The sequence below is a fragment of the Silene latifolia genome, chromosome Y, assembly GCF_048544455.1.
Source record: "Silene latifolia isolate original U9 population chromosome Y, ASM4854445v1, whole genome shotgun sequence".
Taxonomy (NCBI): Eukaryota; Viridiplantae; Streptophyta; class Magnoliopsida; order Caryophyllales; family Caryophyllaceae; genus Silene; species Silene latifolia.
This window is the reverse complement of record NC_133538.1, coordinates 352,565,986-352,585,917: the sequence shown is the minus strand read 5'-3', so window position 1 is coordinate 352,585,917 and position 19,932 is coordinate 352,565,986.

The window sequence follows — 19,932 nt, the reverse complement described above, 5'->3', positions numbered from 1 at the left end:
TGTTAATTTTAATCTTAGATATATTTAAAATGTCGTCTCCTCATTTTTCTTCAATTGTTGTTATAATAGATCGTTTTATTTTAGTCTTAGATTTAATAAATAGATCTAAGATCACTCACTTTTTTCTGTTAAAATTACACTTTGTTCTGTTAAAATTACACTTTTTTCCATTAAAATTACACCTTTTTCTTTTAAAATTACACTTTTCTTCATTAAAATTGCACTTTTTTCTGTTAAAATTACACTTTTTGTTGTTGTTAGAATTACACTTTTTCTGTTAAATTTACACTTTTCTCCATTAAAATTACACTTTTTCCAATAAAATTACACTTTTTTCTGTTAAAATTATACTTTTTTCTGCTAGAATAACACTTTTTTCGGCTAAAATTACACTTTTTGTTAATGTTAGAATTACACTTTTTCCTGTTAAAATTACACTTTTCTTCGTTAAAATTACATTTTTTTCCTGTTAAAATTATACTTTTTTCGGCTAAAATTACACGTTTTCTGCTAAAATGACACTTTTTGTTGTTGTTAGAATTACACTTTTTTCTGTTAAAAGTACACTTTTCTCCGCTAAAATTACACTTTTTTCTGTTAAAATTATACTTTTTTCCGCTAGAATAACACTTTTTTCGTCTAAAATTACACTTTTTCTGTTAGAATTACACTTACTACTATTGGACTAATGCTACATTCTCAATGGACTTGGTCATATTCTCATATTCTCATTGGACTAATGTTACACTCTCAATGGACTAAAATTACATTCTCATTGGACTGAAATTATACTTTTCTGGACTAAAATTACACTTTTCTGAACTAAAATTACACTTTTCTGGACTAAAATAACACTCTCATTGGACTGAAATTACATTTGCCTGGACTAAAAAAAATACTTTCCTGGACTAAAATAACACTCTCATTGAACTGAAATTACACTTTCCTTGACTAAAATAACACTTTTTGTCGTTAAAATAACACTCGAAAAATGCTAAAATTACAATAAGTTGTGATAAAATTACAAAAATTTAAAATATTATTCGTCAAAATCAGTCAAAAAAGACTGAAGTTAAACTCGTAAGACGCAAAATTCTTGTAAACATTCCTTAAAATTACAAATTTCAAAATAATATCCGTCAAAACCGCTTCGTAGATTAAAGTTACACTTTTTGCTGTTAGAATTACACTCGTAAAATTCTAAAATGTCGAAAACTTGTCTAAAAAAAAACGAAAACAAACTGAAACTGGAAAAGTGTTAACAAAATTTTCATAAACTTTGAAGTATAAGATAAATGGTGGTGTTAATTGTGTATGATAATGAATTAGTAAATGTATTATTAAAACTAGAGAGAGAAGTGAATTAATTAGTGTTAAGTGTGTTTCTTACTTTCAATCTCAAGCATCCACCAAGCATGATCTAAGGGATATGGGGAGGGACTTATGGACTCAAAAGATATGAAGGACTTAGGAGAACTTTGCTACATATATATATATATATATATATATATATATATATATATATATATATATATATATATATATATATATATATATATATATATATAGGATCTCGTGCGAACTTAAAGTTCGGTGCGAACTGTGCGAACTAACTTAAAAACCAAAACACAAACAAACATACGCGACATTCTACCACTCACCTATACTGTATACACATTACACTCCCTGACATTAATTATTCCCAACCACTATCCTCTCACCCTTACAGATAGACCTCCGTTCGCCGACGCCGGACCACAAATCACCACGCATGATGCCTTCCTTTCGCATCCAACCTCCTCCACCACAACCTCCTTTCTGATTCGCCTCCGACGGCGATATTAGTGGTTTTACCAACATCGGCGTCCTCTAACGACTCTCCACCATTAATCAACACCGGCGCCGGCGCCGGTGCTATTGCAACGACGATTACACTCCACCAGTTTCTCCGTCTTAAATGTCACCTGCTCAGGTACTGCGATGGTTGTTTTAGTTCGGTTTTGTAGATCTGGATTTTTAGAACTGGATTTTGATGGGTTTTTGTGTATCCGAAAGTATGGTTCCGGAGAAGGATCACAATCGAAGAGGTATACTTGAAACTAATTGAAACCTCTGTAACCATTAATTTTGTTACGCATCAGTAAAACCTCGCAATTTGCAGGACCACTGGGGTAAACCTCGGGAATATATAATTTCCAATAGTTTATGCACTGAAATGTAAGTGTGCTATAAATTTTACATGTTATTGCAGGTATATGACAAGAGATCTATAGAAGTAGTGTTACAGGAGTGGCTGAAGACACTGAACGATCTACCAGTTGATATACGCCTCGCTTGTGAACTGGTGGGTGCCTGACTGTCTTGGTGGTGATAGCATAATCTTTCCCATTTCCGTAGTTTACTGAAAATTTTCTAGGTATAAGCGGTGAGATTTTTACTTTAAAAGATGCATTTGGTCTTCAGGGTTTAATCAGCTCAGTTCAACTGGTGAAATACCTAATGAATGAATCAAGGCCAAGCATTACTAGGGCAATTTCTTGGTGCACTCTAGAGGTCATGAAGCTGATTGCATACATTGTATTTTTGCAGACTTGATCTCGAAATTGGCTATCATGAACTGATCTTGGCAGCTTTGGTATGAATGTGGCCAGTATCAACTACATATGCAGTCACAATAAAGTTCAAAATATTGGTAACTTGGTCGTTGTTTACTGATCGATTTTTATGAATTGTTTTGAGTTTTGCCGGATACTATGAGCTATTGCGTTCTGATTTAATGTTCCTGAATGTAGTTATGTTTATGTGTTAATTGAGGATTCGTATAATTGCGGATTCATTTTCGAATGATTGGAGTTTGCTGTATACCTAGTATTGGATTACCATGAATTGTGGATTCATTTTTTTTGGGACAAAAATTATGTTAGGCTATTCTGAAGTCTGGCGCCTAGCCGCCTATATACTTGAGCTGCTTTCATTATTCTTACGTCCGTCCCATGCTTTAATGAATGGTCACTCACCTCTGTCCTCTAGTTATTAGTTAATAATTCAGATGGAGTCAGTCTTTGACGTCTCTACACATCTGTAGCTTTAATGAATGTAGTCATAATGAATGGTCAGTCACCTCTGTCACTCGAGCTATAGCTTAACTCGAGCTATAGGGGCGGGGTCCTGTCACTCGAGCTGCAGCACTTGCATCTACTGTGTGACCTTATAAGATTATACTATTTTAGTCATTAATTCAATCTAATTGTGATTTCGGTTGTCATCGTTCGATTAAGGATTTGAAGCTTCGGTTGTCATCGTTCGATTAAGGATTTGACATCATCGATGTTGATGAAATCGATTGATGGGCGCCAATCGACAATTAGTATTTCTCATTTGAATTTTGGATGATTGTTAATTGAAATGTAGTAGTGATTGGTGTCACATGTATGTCGGTGCTGGTCAAAGAAGTGATGGCCAGAGAGTAAACAACCTGAAAGTGACGAAATGGCCAGCATTTCGTCTTTGGGTCACCGGAGTATTCGCCGGCGATATGTGGCGTTGACGTGGTGGTTGTGAGGCTGGTGGTGGGTTGGGCGGTGGTAGTTATGATTGGGTGGTACTGGGTGGATACGTAAAATATTGTTTGAGATACACACATAACATCACTTAGATACATAAATCATAAAAATTTGTTTTTAGTGTGTTAGCTATTTAATGCTCAATTGTGTGGAAATGTGGAATGTATTTGCTGCAACGTGATTTCTGGTTGTTGATTACCTGAATTGTTCAGTCATAAATTCATAGTCATGGAGTGATTACTGGTTGTTGATTAACAATTTGTTAACCCATAATCATCCATGGTTTCAAAATTTATTGTGAAGTAAACTTGCAAGTGTTATTAAATTAGGATTATATACATACATAATTGATAAAGGAGTGTTTCTCGTAAGATAAAGGTATGTATTTAACAATTTAAAGGGTGTATCTAGAAATTTAGAGATATCTAGCATGCTAGAAATATGTATCTAGCAAGGTAAGAGAGTATATCTATAAATTTAAAAGAGTGTATTTAGCATGCTAGATATGTGTATCTAGAATGGTAAAAGAGTGTATCTAGTAATTTAAAAGAGTGTATTGTTAGGGATAAAAATTGATTTTATCATCCGTGACGTGGCATTATTCTATTGGCAAAAAGAGTGGTAGTAGGGTGACGACGTGGCATGAGGCGGTTGGTAGAAGAAAAGAAAAAAGGATCGCTGAGGTGGCGAGTTGTGGACCGTTAGATTGAAAGAAGAACAAACACAAGTTGAGAAAGTATAAAACACACGTACAAAGAAAGATTGTTGGGCCAAGTCAAAAACAAACTCCTATTCTAAAGGGGTTGACCCAAAGTCCAGGAGCAAAAGGAGGAAAGAAGTTTTGGGACTCTCTATTCCTTGTTCAGTAACTATAAAAGGAGAGGGGAAGCAGCATAAAAAGGGCATTCTCCATTTCATCGAGCAAGACTGAACTCTAAAAAATCAATTAGCAATTGGCGTTGATTATCTAGCAACATAACATTTGTATTTCCTTACTTGGGCGTTTTTTACATCGAGATAGTGCAAAGTTGGCGGGATTTCGACTCCCCCCGCGGTTGTTCCCACACCGGGTTTTCCGCGTCACCAAAAATCTCTTGTGTTATCCTTTTTGTTTATCTTTTTCCTCTTTATTTCATTGCATATTTACTCCTTAAATACGTCATAATCCAATATTAATCGGCCGTAGATCGATCACTATCACTCACCAATTAAATTAGTAACTCGGTAAATTTTTATCAAAACAGTTTGGCGCCCACCGTGGGGCATAGTGATCATTTTCTATAGCCAAGCCTCGCAAAACCGAACCAGCCATTACAATGTCCGGAACCAGCCGAGAATCCTTCCGGCGACCGGTATGTCGGCCTCTATCTTCTGCAGCGGGAATTAATTACGCATCTGCAGACTGATCGGTGCATCCCCCGACATCCAGCCAAATGATCCCTGCCAGCATGTCGACCAGAGCCATGCCCCAGCCTCAGAAACCACCGCAGATTCCCAAGGCATCAGGTGCATCCATCGATCCAAATCCAAAGGGAAAGCAGCCCCAAAGAGAGGAGGCGAAGCGGATCCGGCTAAGCCCGACCCGAAAGCTCGGGCGCGAAGTTCTCCGAAGCAGAGGATCCCCAGCACTCGATCCGATGCAGGTGATGATTCAGGGGATGGACATTCTGCGTCGGGCTGTTGAGGATCTGAGGAAAGACAACCAGAATATGATGGCTCAAATCGTGACGGCAGTCCAGTCCAAACCAGCATCAGCACCAGAGGCTCCAGCCAGAACCAGCGGTGGAGGACTGGGTCGACCAATCCCGTCAGAACTAGTTACCAGGCTGGATCTTGCAGGGGTAGCACCCAGCGAATCAATCGAGCCAAGAGGATTGGGATGTCTGTCATTTGATAATCCACCTAGTCTGCAGCAGACAACAGGTAACGCTTTATTTAGCACCCCTTCTGGATCTGACCTTCCACCCTTTCCAGGTACCCCCGCACACCAGACACCAGGATGGCAGTCTGGACCTGTCTCCAATACAACAATTCCATCCTGCAACCAGTTCACCATTGGAGCCTGGATCGGAGGATTACAGCAGACACCAGGATGGCAGCCTGGATCCATAATCGCACAACACCGCAACCGAATCACCCGAAGATCAAGCCGCGCTTTCGGAGCACCCTGGCTAGGAGGTACACCTGCTTTGGTTCCTTTCCGCCCGTTTCTAACCCTCTTGCGGGAGAGCGAGGTAATTACCGGAGCAAAGAATACCGGGAGCCGAGGAGCTAATGTATAGGATACCAGGCGTAGCCCGTCCGCTGGAGAAAGCAGCCAAAGATAGCTACGCAGACTCACCTTTCGTGGATGATATAGCTCTAATCGGTGTTCCTAAAGGATGTGTGCCGCCAGCTATGACACTCTATGACGGGACCACAGATCCACTTGACCATATCAACCACTACAAGCAGAAAATGATGGTGATAACCGCAACTGGATCTCTAAAGGAAGCTTGCATGTGCAAAGGTTTCGGATCAACACTATCAGGAGCAGCCCTGCAGTGGTTCGTCGGCTTACCAAACAAGAGCATATCCAGCTTCGCCGACCTAGTCAATGCCTTCAATCAGCAGTTCGCCAGCAGCAGAAAGCCAGAGAAGCAGACTAGCGACCTCTACCGGCTAGTGCAAGGGTTTGAGGAATCTACCCGTGACTACTTGAACCGGTTCAACAAAGAGAAGGTGTCAATTCCGAGGTGTGATATAGCAACCGCTATACAAGCCTTCCGCCGAGGGCTGCACCAGGATTCACAAAATATACAAGGAACTAACCATGCATCCATGCGCTACCTTTGAGGAGGTGCAATCGAAGGCGATTGCTGTCATGAGGCTGGAAGAAGACTCTGCACCTGTAAGAGGCACTTATGATTCAGACCCAGTATCCAGAAAGGCTCCAGTAGAGAAGAAGAGCGAAAGATCCAAACCCTACAGCAGAAGCGTGAATAAAGTTTCTGGAAATTCAGAAGGAAAGTCCGAAGCAGATCTGCCTCCGAAAGTAAGTGAGTATGGTTTCACTACCAATCTTGCAGGACTATTCAAAGCCTTGAAGGATCTGGGACGCAGTGTCAGATGGCCAAAACTTCCAGAAGGAAACCCCAGCAGCAGAGACACAGGCAAAAAGTGTGAGTTCCACGGCAGCAACACTCACAATACCGATGAATGCCACTCCCTCAGGAAGGAAGTCAAATTTCACTATGACCAAGGAAACCTGGATCATCTCCTACCCAGAAACACAACCAGAGTAAATTCAGCGGATCAGGTTCCGCCCTCTCCTCCTCCTCATTGCTCTAGAACTATGAATGTCATTACAGGTGGATCGGAGCTGTGTGGGCTGACATACTCAGCAGCTAAGAGGCATGCAACCAGGACTAAGGGAGACAGACCGGAAGGCTCCTGCAGGATTAACCACCAGAATCTGCCATCAGTCACCTTCGACGAAACAGACGCAGGATCTACTCCTGAACTGCACCACGATGCTCTAATCATCACGCTTCCTATAGGAAATTGCAAGGTGAAAAAGATCCTGGTGGATACCGGAAGCTCCGTCAACTTGATCATGATGGAAACACTCAAAGGAATGGGATTCACCGAGAAAGATCTAACAAAGAAGGCGATTCCCTTGGTTGGTTTCAGCGGCGAAACAAAGAACTCCCTAGGAGAAATCATCATCCCAACCTACGCCGGAGGTGTAAACAAACAGGTAAGATATCTGGTTATTGATGGGCCCTCTACTTACAATGTAATCCTTGGCAGGCCCTGGATCCACGAGATAAAAGCAATTCCCTCAACGTAACACCAATGCCTGAAGTTTCCAACACCTTGGGGGGTGCAAGAAATACGTGGGGACCAGGAGGAAGCTAAGGATTGCTACAAGGTGGCTCTGAAGCCGACAACGGGTTCGCCCGCATAGCAATTACTGAGCCGCGCATCCAGGGGAGTACATTGAACCTCGGAGACAGAACTAGACGAAGTCATCCTGGACTCGCTGCATCCAGAACGAACTGTTCTCATTGGATCTGAGTGTAGAGGTAAGATTCGTGAAGAACTCGTTCGGTTGTTGAGAACTAACATAGATTGCTTTGCTTGGTCACATGATGATATGATAGGGATAGACCCAAGTGTGATAACTCACAAGCTAAGTGTGGATCCAAGCTATAAACCTGTGTGCCAGAAAAAGAAGAAAATTTGCTTCTGAAAGAAACCAGGTTATAAATCAAGAAGTAGATAACCTGCTTGCTGCAGGAAAGATTCGTGAAGTAAAATACCCAGAGTGGTTGTCTAATGTGGTAGTGGTCCCAAAGAAGAATGGCAAGTGGAGGGTCTGCGTCGATTTCACGGATTTAAACAAAGCTTGCCCAAAGGATCCATTCCCTCTACCACACATAGACGCCATGGTGGATGCTACTGCGGGCCACGAGATGCTGACATTCCTGGATGCCTGGAGCGGATATAACCAGATAAAGATGCACCCCAGTGACCAGGAAAAGACAGCGTTCAGATCCGAGAGAGGTATCTATTGTTATAACGTCATGCCTTTTGGACTGAAAAATGCAGGATCTACCTATCGGTGGTCCGGTGAACATGATGTTTAAAGAACAAATAGGCCAAACTATGGAAGTATATATAGACGATATGGTCGTCAAATCGAAGCAGGCTTCACAGCACCACCAGCACCTGGCAGAAACTTTCAATACCCTCAGGAAATACCAAATGAAGCTGAATCCTACGAAGTGCACCTTCGGAGTATCCAGTGGAAAGTTCCTAGGGTACATGGTGACCCAGAGGGGAATAGAGGCCAGCACCGAGCAAATAAGAGCAATTCTGCAGCTGGAATCACCGCAGAAACCAAAAGACGTCCAGCGCCTGACTGGAAGAGTGGCAGCCTTAAACAGATTCATATCCAGATCCTCGGACAGATGCAGGCTATTCTATGATATACTCGAAAAAAGCCAAAGATTTGAATGGACAGACGACCACGAGAAAGCATTTCAGAGTGAAGCGCTATCTCGGCCCCACCTCTCCCGTCGAAACCAGAGCCGGAGAACCACTTTTCCCGTATCTCATCGATCACGAAAAGCGATCGGTGCGGTGCTAGTACGAGAGCAGGGAGGGATCACAAAGATCCGGTATACTACATCGCAAGTCTCTCGCTTCCGCGAGACCAGGTACACATCACTAGAAAAACTTGTCCTTGCACTAGTTACTGCATCCTATAAACTGCGTCCCTACTTCGAATCTCATACTATTTCTGTGATAACTAATTATCCTCTTAAAACTATCATGAGAAAACCAGAATTGTCAGGACGAATGGCTAAATGGTCCGTGCATTTGAGCGGGTATGATTTGAAGTTTGAACCCCGTACGGCCATAAAGTCTCAGGCTCTGGCGGACTTTGTGTCTGACTTCTGCCCAGCACTCCAGACCCAGGCCGAACAAGACATCCTGAATCTGGAAGAAGACAAAGGAGAACAATTATGGGAGTTACACGTGGACGGAGCCTCAAACGCCAAAGGAGCAGGAGTAGGGCTGGTCCTCAAATCACCCCAGGGAGACCTCATAGTCCAGGCCGTACGATGTGAATTCAAAGCCACAAACAACGAAGCAGAATATGAGGCACTAATCCCGGGTCCGAAGGCGGCTCGGATCTGAAAATCAGACACCTTCAGGTTTCCAGTGATTCTAAGCTTATAGTTAACCATGTTAATGACTGCTATGAAGCCAGGGACCCCAGGATGATGGCATATCTAGATGTAGCAAAGGAGCTGAAAGTCAAGTTTGTCACATTCAACATCAAGCAAATCCCCAGGGAGCAGAATGCAGAAGCAGACGCACTAGCCACCCTGGGGGCAACCTTTAAGACAGGAACTATCTCCACGATACCAATTGTCCACTTGCCGAGCCAAAGCAACACTAAAATCTCAAAAGAAGCGAGAAAAAGTGTGCGGCACCAAAGGCGATGAAGAAAATACGCCAGATTGGAGGAAACCCTATCTAGACTGGTTGCAGAATGACGTCCTACCAGCAGATAAAAAGGAGGTAAGGGGCTTTAAAATGAGAGCATCCAGATTCCTACTAATCGATAATGTCCTTTTCAGGAAATCCCTCGCTGGATCCTACCTCAGGTGCCTGGATCGGGAAGAGTCTCAGGCTGTTTTGCATGCTCTCCACAAAGGAGAATGTGGAAACCATGCGGGGGCGAGGAGCCTGTCCAACAAGGCACTGAGGCAGGGATACTTCTGGCCCACAATGCGCAAAGATGCCATGGAATTCGCAAAAAGATGCGACGCTTGCCAGAGGCACGCCCATGTTAGCCACCAGCCAGCAGAGCCTCTGCACCAGGTTATCTCACCATGGCCTTTCATGAACTGGGGGATGGATATCGTGGGACCACTACCCAGAGCACCAGGAAACAAAGTCTACATGCTCGCCATGACGGATTACTTTTCCAAATGGATAGAAGCAGAATCATTCTCCCAGGTTACAGAAACCCAGGTGGAATATCTCGTTGCAGAAATCTACTCCCAGGAACCCCCAGTCCAACGGACAAGCTGAATCCAAAGAATAAGATTATCATTGAAAACTTGAAAAAGAAACTAGAGGAGATTGGGGGCAAATGGGCGGAAGAGCTACCTCTGGTTCTCGGGGTGTGAACCACACCAAAGGTTGCAACGGGCAAACCCCTTGACTGGTGTTCGGAGCGGCATCATCCCATCCGAAGCCGGGTCCCAACCCATAGATATGGATGCATCACGAGAAGATCGGAACCAGGTGGAAATGGCAAGCGGCTGGACACGATAGATGAACTCGAACCGGCGCCCGGATCGGGATGGCTTCCTACCGAAGCGATCGTGGCTAAAAGCTACAACAAGAACGTAAAAGTAAGAACTCTGCGGTGGGAGATCTGGTCCCGAGGAAAGTCTTCCGTAATACCAAGAACCAAAGAAGGGGAAATTTGCCTACAACTGGGAGGGGCCATACCAAGTAGAAAGCACAGTCGGAAACGGAGCCTACCGACTCATGACTATGGAGGGGCAAATGGTTCCCAGATCCTTGAATATCACCCACTTGAAAAAATATTTTATTTAAGTCACCAGCAGGGTCAACAACCGGGTACTCAGCCTACCAGATACAGCCCAGCCAGGTTCTAGATATTGCCTTACATATTTTCTGGCTCTGAATATTTTTCTGTCTCTGAATACTTTTATGTCTCCAAAAATTCTTCTGGCCCTAAAGATATTTTCCTGTTTCTAAAATACTTTTCTATTTTTAATATTTCTTTGGGTCTGAATATCTCCTGATTCTGAATGTTTTCTGGCTCTAAAAACGTTATTTTTGAATCCAACATTTCTGGTTCTAAAAGCCTTGCTCGTATTTTAATTCTAACAAATACTAAGTTGCAAAACCACCTTGAATAATTTAAATTTTTTAGATAGGCCAAGGAAATAAGATGCAAACTAATCTGGCAGAGCCTGTATTCATTACAGAAGGCGTGTGTCCGTGGCTAAGCACGTACAACCGGGACAACCAGCCTCCCGCGATGCATTAGCACCCACGCAAGCCTGGCTCCTCTGGACGAGTGGGCATACTAGACCCCTTAGCCAGCGAATCTAACAGCGATGGCCAAACAAACGACGTGCATGCACAAATCAAAGCACCAGAAACGGTACGACACAAAGAGATAACCATTAGGAAATACTTAAGTTTCAAAAGCAAAGTATGTCTGGCACCAGAGCCAGACCAAAGGTACATAAACTGTCCAAAATAAAGATGTCATGCCCCGTAGGGCCAAAAACTAACTAAGCATAGCATATGTCTTTCAGATGCAGGAAAAAACTAATCTACGTCAATATGCTCCACAGCTTCAGAAGTAGCTGCCTGAGCATCAGGAGCAGGAGAATTCACCTCTTCCTCAAAGACTGGATCATCGGCGAGAACGATGCCGGCTCCACCAAGCCGGCCAAGTATATCCAGTTTCGGACCATCCGGAAAAGTAGCGAAGCCTCCCTCTTGCTCCTAAATCCCGTGCCGAATGCTCCCCCTTCTGGAACGTCTTTATACAGCTGATCTTCATTTCCAGAGCAGCATAGGACAGAGCATCCACTAGAGTTCTTTTCAACTCCTGCACATCAGAAACCTTCTCCTCCTGAATCTGGGCAGCACGAGCCTCTGCATCAGAAGCACGTTTCTCCACCTCTGAGATACGCCTCTCAGCTTCTGAAGCACGCCTTTCAAAGATCGCACCTTCTCTTTAGCATCGCAGACCTCCTTCTCGGCCTCGCGACTTTCTTCTCGGACTGTAAATCCGCCCCTCGGAAGAGAAAGAATGTTCGCAAACTCGCTCGAGTGGCCTCCTCCAACAAAGAAAATTCTCGGGACTTGTTTAGATCGGCTGAGTCTTCACCTATCCTCATTGGCTTCTTTCGCCGACTTTCCGGAGTTTCGCATTTTCTCGCCACCGGAGAGGCACCTTCTCCCGCAGATACGAGGGCCATCTCGAAAGGACCGGTGGACCCGAACCAAGCGTCAAAAAAAAAAAAAAAAAAAAAAAAAGAAGTATATATAGCGGCCAATGATCGCTTACCTCAAAAGAATGCTCGAGCACGATCCACCAAGTCGTGCAAAGGATTGCTATCCAAATGCAGACCTAGGAGCAGGAAGAAGCATCTGGCTCATTAAGTCCAAGCTACTCGTAGACTTAGCCTTACCAAAATTGTCCGGAAGTGTAAAAACAATAACCCCTGAGCGATTTGGAACTGATAGCCCGGAGCGGGCGGATCTAGAACCAAGTAGCTCCGAGAAGCGGGGATGGTTTCGACGTTGGAATCGCACCAGGCGTAGGCATAGTCGGGGTAGAACCAGAATGCACTTTGAAACCGGAGCATCTCCGTAAGCGGATAACCCATGTCCCGGTAGCGGAGGCCTCACAACAGAGGTGTGGCTTCAATAGGAGATCGCTCCTTAGCCCGTTCGCAGCAAAGAGACCTCCTTTTGGGACGAGGTCCGAACCTGGGGCGGGGTAGACTTCCTTTTCTCGGCAGGCTTGGGGGCAGCCGTAACCTGCTCTTTCACTCTCTGAGCCAAAACATCTTGCAGGGAAATTCTAGATTTTGCAGAACCTGGAAGCAGCAAATATTAAGTCAGAACCAGATATATGAAAAATCCGAAAACAGAACCAAGTCAAAAAGGGAAGAACAACGTACTAGTCGACATTGAATCTTTTTCTTCAAGAATGCTTTCTTCACCACAAAGTGAGAAATCTGAACCGTTGGAAAAGGTCCTATTTTCCGGAGGTGGACCAATAGCTTGGAAAGAGATGCGGTTACGGGAGACAAAGGCAAGGGGCACAAACCTGCACAAAAAACCAAGTAAGGAAATATGAGCATCAAAGAAAAATACAAAGGAATAAGGGCATGTAAATGTACCGTGCATTTGATCGCTGACACAACGACAATGTAGTCGATCGGAGCGGGAAGAGTGTCAATTTTCACAAAAATAAAGCGGGAAAACCACTTGCTGTCATCCGGCTTCACGGGGAAGATGATGCAATTCTTTTCCCCGTCTCGAACCCGAATGGTCACTTGACCCCGAGCAAGGGACCTGACCGAGAACAAGTGTGCAAGGTCCGGGAGACCAATCTCATAACCAAAACGGTTATTCATAGCATCAATCGCAAGCAAGGTCCGCCAAGTGTATGGGGCCACTTGGCAAATAGCCAACTGATTCAAGTTCAGATACTCTTGAACCAAAGGAGGGAAAGGAAATCGCAGACCCAGACGAAAGGCGTATTCGTACAAGCAAATACACCCTTCCCTCACTGAGTCGGCCTTCTGGCCAGGAGTCGGAATGTGGAACACCACATCATCAGAGAAACCAAAGGTTTTCTTGATGTGATCAAAGTCCTCGAAGGTGAAGTCGGAGTCACAAGAATGTTTGGCGGAAAGAACGCCGCCGGAGAGGAAAGCATCGGACGGCGTTACCGGATCCGAGGCCGAAGTCGAAGAAGCCGATTTTTGTGACATAGTATGCAAAGAAATGAAAAGAAAGTGAAGAATGAAGATGAAGTACCTGAGAAAAAAAGCAACTGGCGGAAGGGATGAAAAGTGATTGATGGTGATAGGAAGTGAGAGGTAATAATGAAGGGAGTTGGGGAATATAAAAAGGGGGAGGATACCGAGGGAGTGGAGTGAGAGGAAGAGTTTGAGGGCAAGTGGGGAGTTAATTGGCAGTTGGGAAGCAATAAGTGGGGGAAGTTGTAGAAACCAAGGTAACTGCTAAAGCTTCGTCGGTTCTCCGCATCACAACAGAAATTCCCGCCTAAAAACATTTGAGATGGAAATTTGGGGGCAATTGTTAGGGATAAAAATTGATTTTATCATCCGTGACGTGGCATTATTCTATTGGCAAAAAGAGTGGTAGTAGGGTGACGACGTGGCATGAGGCGGTTGGTAGAAGAAAAGAAAAAAGGATCGCTGAGGTGGCGAGTTGTGGACCGTTAGATTGAAAGAAGAACAAACACAAGTTGAGAAAGTATAAAACACACGTACAAAGAAAGATTGTTGGGCCAAGTCAAAAACAAACTCATATTCTAAAGGGGTTGACCCAAAGTCCAGGAGCAAAAGGAGGAAAGAAGTTTTTGGACTCTCTATTCCTTGTTCAGTAACTATAAAAGGAGAGGGGAAGCAGCATAAAAAGGGCATTCTCCATTTCATCGAGCAAGACTGAACTCTAAAAAATCCATTAGCAATTGGCGTTGATTATCTAGCAACATAACATTTGTATTTCCTTACTTGGGCGTTTTTTACATCGAGATAGTGCAAAGTTGGCGGGATTTCGAATCCCCCCGCGGTTGTTCCTACACCGGGTTTTCCGCGTCACCAAAAATCTCTTGTGTTATCCTTTTTGTTTATCTTTTTCCTCTTTATTTCATTGCATATTTACTCCTTAAATACGTCATAATCCAATATTAATCGGTCGTAGATCGATCACTATCACTCACCAATTAAATTAGTAACTCGGTAAATTTTTACCAAAACATGTATCTAGAAGAGTAAAGGAGTGTATCTAGAAATTTAAAGAAGTGTATGTAGTAAGGTAAAAGTTTGTATCTAGATATCTAATAGTGTGTATCTAGCAAAGTAAACGATTGTATCTAACAAACTACACGTATGTATCTAGTAACTTAAAAGGAGTGTATCTAACTAGCTAAGTACTCCGTATCTAGTAATTCAAAGGAGTGTATGTGTATCTAGACAAGCTAAAATATACTCCGTACTATCTATCAAGCTTTCCTAACAAGTAACAATCTCATACTTTGAGACGATATCCTGATATGCCATAACTCGATCCTTTTTAACCTTTACGTGAACTACATCAACGTTGACATGTAAACGTGGTCTTTCAGTAGTAATTATGGTTTTTTAAAAGCAAAATCTGTATTTGGGTTAAGTTGAATCTAAACTTTAAACGCTTAAAGAAATGGAGAAGCCATGCTTTCCCTTAAGTAATTAAGTGTACATCAGTTCATTCATACAAAGTGTTGAATACCAAAAAGAGTTGGCATATATGATAAGTATTAGTAATTTTAAATTGTAAGCACATACGACCCCAATCAGATTATTCAAACACGTTTATAAATATTGGAATTTTTAAACAATTTGGCGCAAATTGGTGCAGGTTTAAAACTAGTATCGATTTATGTATGTAGAATAGTAATGTGTATCTGGACTCATATTTTATGTATGAACCAGGACTGCCACTGAATCATAAACTACCATTGTCTACCACCACCAACTAGAGATGGCAACGGATCCTGGACTCTATCTAGATCCGCGGATCCGGACCCTGATGGGTAGGATATGGATCCTAATTTTTCGGACCCCGTGGATATGGGTTGAATATGGATCCACTTATTTGAAAATGGATCTAGATATGGATCTGGAAAATTTGAATCCGTCGGATATGGGTCGGATATGGATCTAACGTTGGTGTGGCGGATATTGATCTGGATCCTATCGGACCCTACCCAGATGCGGTCCATTGTCATCTCTACTAACACTACACAAACACAGTACACAAGTTGTAAGACAGCACCAACCCATTAACTACCACCGCTCCTACATCAACGAAATCCCTACGAACACCACCACTCACTACGACACTACTTCATGACAACCAGTATACAGAAATCTGCGATCTCAGTATAAGAGTTTAGTTGATTGTTTGTGGAGATTCATGCTATAATCGCAACACTTGCAGACCGCCTACTTGATTGTTGTGTGTTTCTTACCAATTTATGATTTGAACTAGACTCGCTAGATTGAAATCCTGTCATACTGGTTTAGTTCCACAAGGAGTGCTGCTAAGTCCAACAACAATTGCTAGTGTCTCACTATGACTGCAAACCACACAAGGCTTTTCATCGTCTCCAATGTCATGAAAAACAGTATTCGTCTTTGGAACATACCCAGCCTCGTTACCCATTCCAGCTCGGAATATATTGCGCCAAGACTTAAGACATAGAATGCGTGGCGTTCCCTGACAGAAAAGTCAAGCCACACTTTTCATAATTGAAATTTGGAGATGTATTCTAATTAACCTGAGTACACTATAATCCGATAATTTAATCAAATTAACCTGACAGTTTAACGTCAGGACATCTTTACACATACAACTCATAAAATAATCTGATTAAACTCGAAAAATACCAATACACTACCGCCGCCACAACCATTACATAAAAGCTACCCTTACAACCACCACTAATCCCACCTCCATCTATCATCATCAATCGGAGCAGGCCGCCTTCCTAACCCACGCGACATTAGTTTCCGCAAGCATTAACCACACGGGGATAAATTATTCCGACGCGGCTTATCACGCACGACACCCACGGTAACAACCAAGAAACCACCAAACTTGACACCACAATGTCAACAATCTCACACTTGCCTACCGTCGTCCGATCTATTACACATGAGTGGTCAATCATCCGATAAGGGTGTGGTGACACGCCTAAAATGTCGCTATTTAAGACGGCCAAATTAACAATTTATATACCACAAAGCATACTAATTAACACTAATTCTAAACTAGTAAAGTAGTAAGCGGAGAGATCGAACCCAAGAGAAAGGGGTTTTGCGATAAATGAAATTAAAAGAAAGAATTAAACAATTGTGACAAAGAACAACAAATATGTAAAAAGGGGTATTTGGTTTGGTTTTCAAGGACAACAAAAGGGATTCAAACAAGAAGAGTAAGAACAAGAATCAAACAAGTGAGTTTTAAGATGGAAATTTATCAAATTTGAGAGAAACTTAATCCGACTCTATAAAGTGAGACACTTTAGTTAATAAAACCACAAAATCGATCCTTTAATTATATATTATCACCCTATTGTAAAGATAAATCTTCTAAATCTCCTTAGTAATGGCCAAATGACAAGGAAATCGCACTTAATCAAATAACCCAACTTATCAATTCTACCAAGTAGAAATCACATACATTGGTCAAATTAACAAGAAGATATGAGCACAAGAGATTCAATAGGGGTAATTAGACACAATGAAATCACAATTAATGCCTAATTACAAGTTAATCCTTTACTTGCTAATTAATCCAAGAAGAAATCACATTCATTAGCATAATAACAAGGTGTTGCAAAGATGAGATTACAAGGAAATCACACTTAATAATCCCAACAACAATAAATTAAGGAACTTGATTAATTAAGCAACAAGGAAATCACACTTAATTACTCAATATAAACAAGGATTCCAAAATTCAAACAATAAACACAAAAGGATTAACAATGATAATGAAAATTTAGGAAAGATTAAGGAGTCTTACAACCAAAGATTACACCTTTGAACCGGATTAAGAAAGGGAGATTAGTTTTCCATGCTAGATCTAAACCCAATAACAAAGATGAGTAATTCCCCAAATTACAACTTGATTAATTAAAGTAGCATAAGATGTTTAAAACCTAATGGTGTTCAACTATTTATAGCCCTAAGATGCGGAAGATTAATGGGCTTTAAGTTAGAAGCAAACCCTAACAAAAGTTGCGGAAACCCAGATTTTTCGCACGGTGCGAATTTCTGGGCAGAAATGTCGCACGGTGCGAGTTCCCTGCTAGACAACATTTTTTCCGAAGGTCATATCTCTCTCGTTACTTGGCCAAATGAGGCGTGTGACCTACCGTTGGAAAGATAATAACATAAGCTTTCACCTCCACTTAGCCTTGAATCGATACGATCTCTAGAACTCAAGATATACCCATTTGAATTTGATCCTTATGCAAACGACGCTTCAAATCTTCAATTGCTTCATCATTTCACTTCTTCATGTCTTAGCTAGTCTTCCTTCTTGCTTGTAGATATTTTATACCATGGTAGAATTCAAGACATGCCTTTGCTTCTGATTATTGCTCAAAACTCCATTATTATCCCGACACTCGAAAAACGGCAATAGTGACGTAAATCATGTAAAACTGCATCCCAATGTCGCTTTATTGTACTTAAAATATGATAAATAGATAGTAGAAATACGAGCCTATCATGTGGCTGGACCTCCAGCGTTTGATTTCGTCATCTCGCTGGTTGTGTTGGATGTAGTGGAACCGACGACGGAAAATGATGCCTGTTCTTGATTCTCCAGTGAGACCTCCAGCAACTCCCCTTTGGTTTTTGCAAGGAAAGAGGTGTAATTTTCGGCCTTTGATGATTACTTTGATCTTCTAGGTGGCCGGTGGGGCCTGATTTTACTTGTTAGGGAGAGTAGAAAGTAGACGTCAGGGAATTGATAAACAGTAGTTTAGCATTTTTTTTTTTTTGGGTGCGAAAGAGGGGCAAAACCTCGAAAATTAACTGTTAGCTATTACACGGGGGATAGCTACTCCAAAAATGTCCTCCCGAAGGATGGGACGCAGCTCATTTAAAGGTACATCTAAATGCAAAGGAATAGTACTAGTATTAACTCCTCTATTAGCTAGTAAATCTGCTGCTCTGTTCGCCTCTCTGTAAGTATGCTCTAGCTTGACCTTCCAATGGCTTTCTTTGATCAAATCTTTGCATCTCTTGACTAGGAATTTCAAATTGTTGCTAACCAATTGGTCTTCATTAATAAGATTGACGCAGGGTGAGTTATCCAGATGCACTATTAATTTCCTCAGACGGAGTGACTTTGTCTCTCTAATCCAGCTAATAAAGCAAGTAGTTCAGCCTTCATAGATGTGCAAATCCCACAAGAAAAATAATAAGCACTAATGAAATTACCAGACTCGTCCCGGAATATACCTCCGCCACCTGCTGGTCCTGGATTGCCTTTAAATGCACCATCTGTATTTAGCTGTACCCAACCATTAGGGGGTGGAAGCCATCGAACACAGATCTCCACATTTGCGGGTCTTGGTTGAGGAATAAAAATATCAAATCTGTCAAAAGCTTTCTTGGTATTGTCAAATTGTTGATAAAGAAAGGCTTGTGGTTCCGTCGGATTTTCACTGTCTCTACCAAATACTATGTTATTTCTCCACATCCATATCCACCAACAAGTAACAGCAAAATAAATTGGCCAATCGGCTTTCGAGGATATCACATCATTACTAGCGCAATTAGATAACTGATACGTGCATTTTATATAGTCTTTTTAGGCCTTTTTATGCACGTATTTCTATGCTATTATTGTAGTTTATGCTACGAAATGCCCCGAATATGCTACTTTGGTTTGTTTTGTCTTATTTGCAGGAATGAACCAGAAAGTAGTGAAATCGAGCCTTTTACCGTCCGTTTAGCATGCATTTGGAGGAACAGTGAATTTGGAGCGGGAATATAGCTATTTTGAGATGCGCAAAGAAGAAAGATAGCTAGGCGAGCAAGGAAAGAACTTCAAATTGCTAGTGCCTACTTTGAAGACACATATCTCGAGTTCCACAACTGATATTCAGGTGATTTCAATTGGAGATGAAAGCTTGTCTTCTTAGCTTTCCAACGCCACCGAAATTGCCCTGTTTGCCCAAGTAACAAAGAAATGGCAGCCGTTTGAAATTCAGTGCGCAAAGCTAGGAAATTGTGTGTTGGAAAGTACTCGATCGAGTAGATTTATGTTCGATCGAGTCCTTTTTCTACTCGATCGAGTAGATTCAATTTAAGGTTTACTCGATCAAGTAGATTTTTTTACTCGATCGAGTGGTTTAAGCTTAATTTTACTCGATCGAGTGATTTAAAGTTACTCGATCGAGTGGTTTTGATGTTACACGGGATTAATTAACCCGTGTTGGACTTAATTTCGGGATAGACTTTTGTTTTCTTATTTAAGCTTTCATAATTAGGTT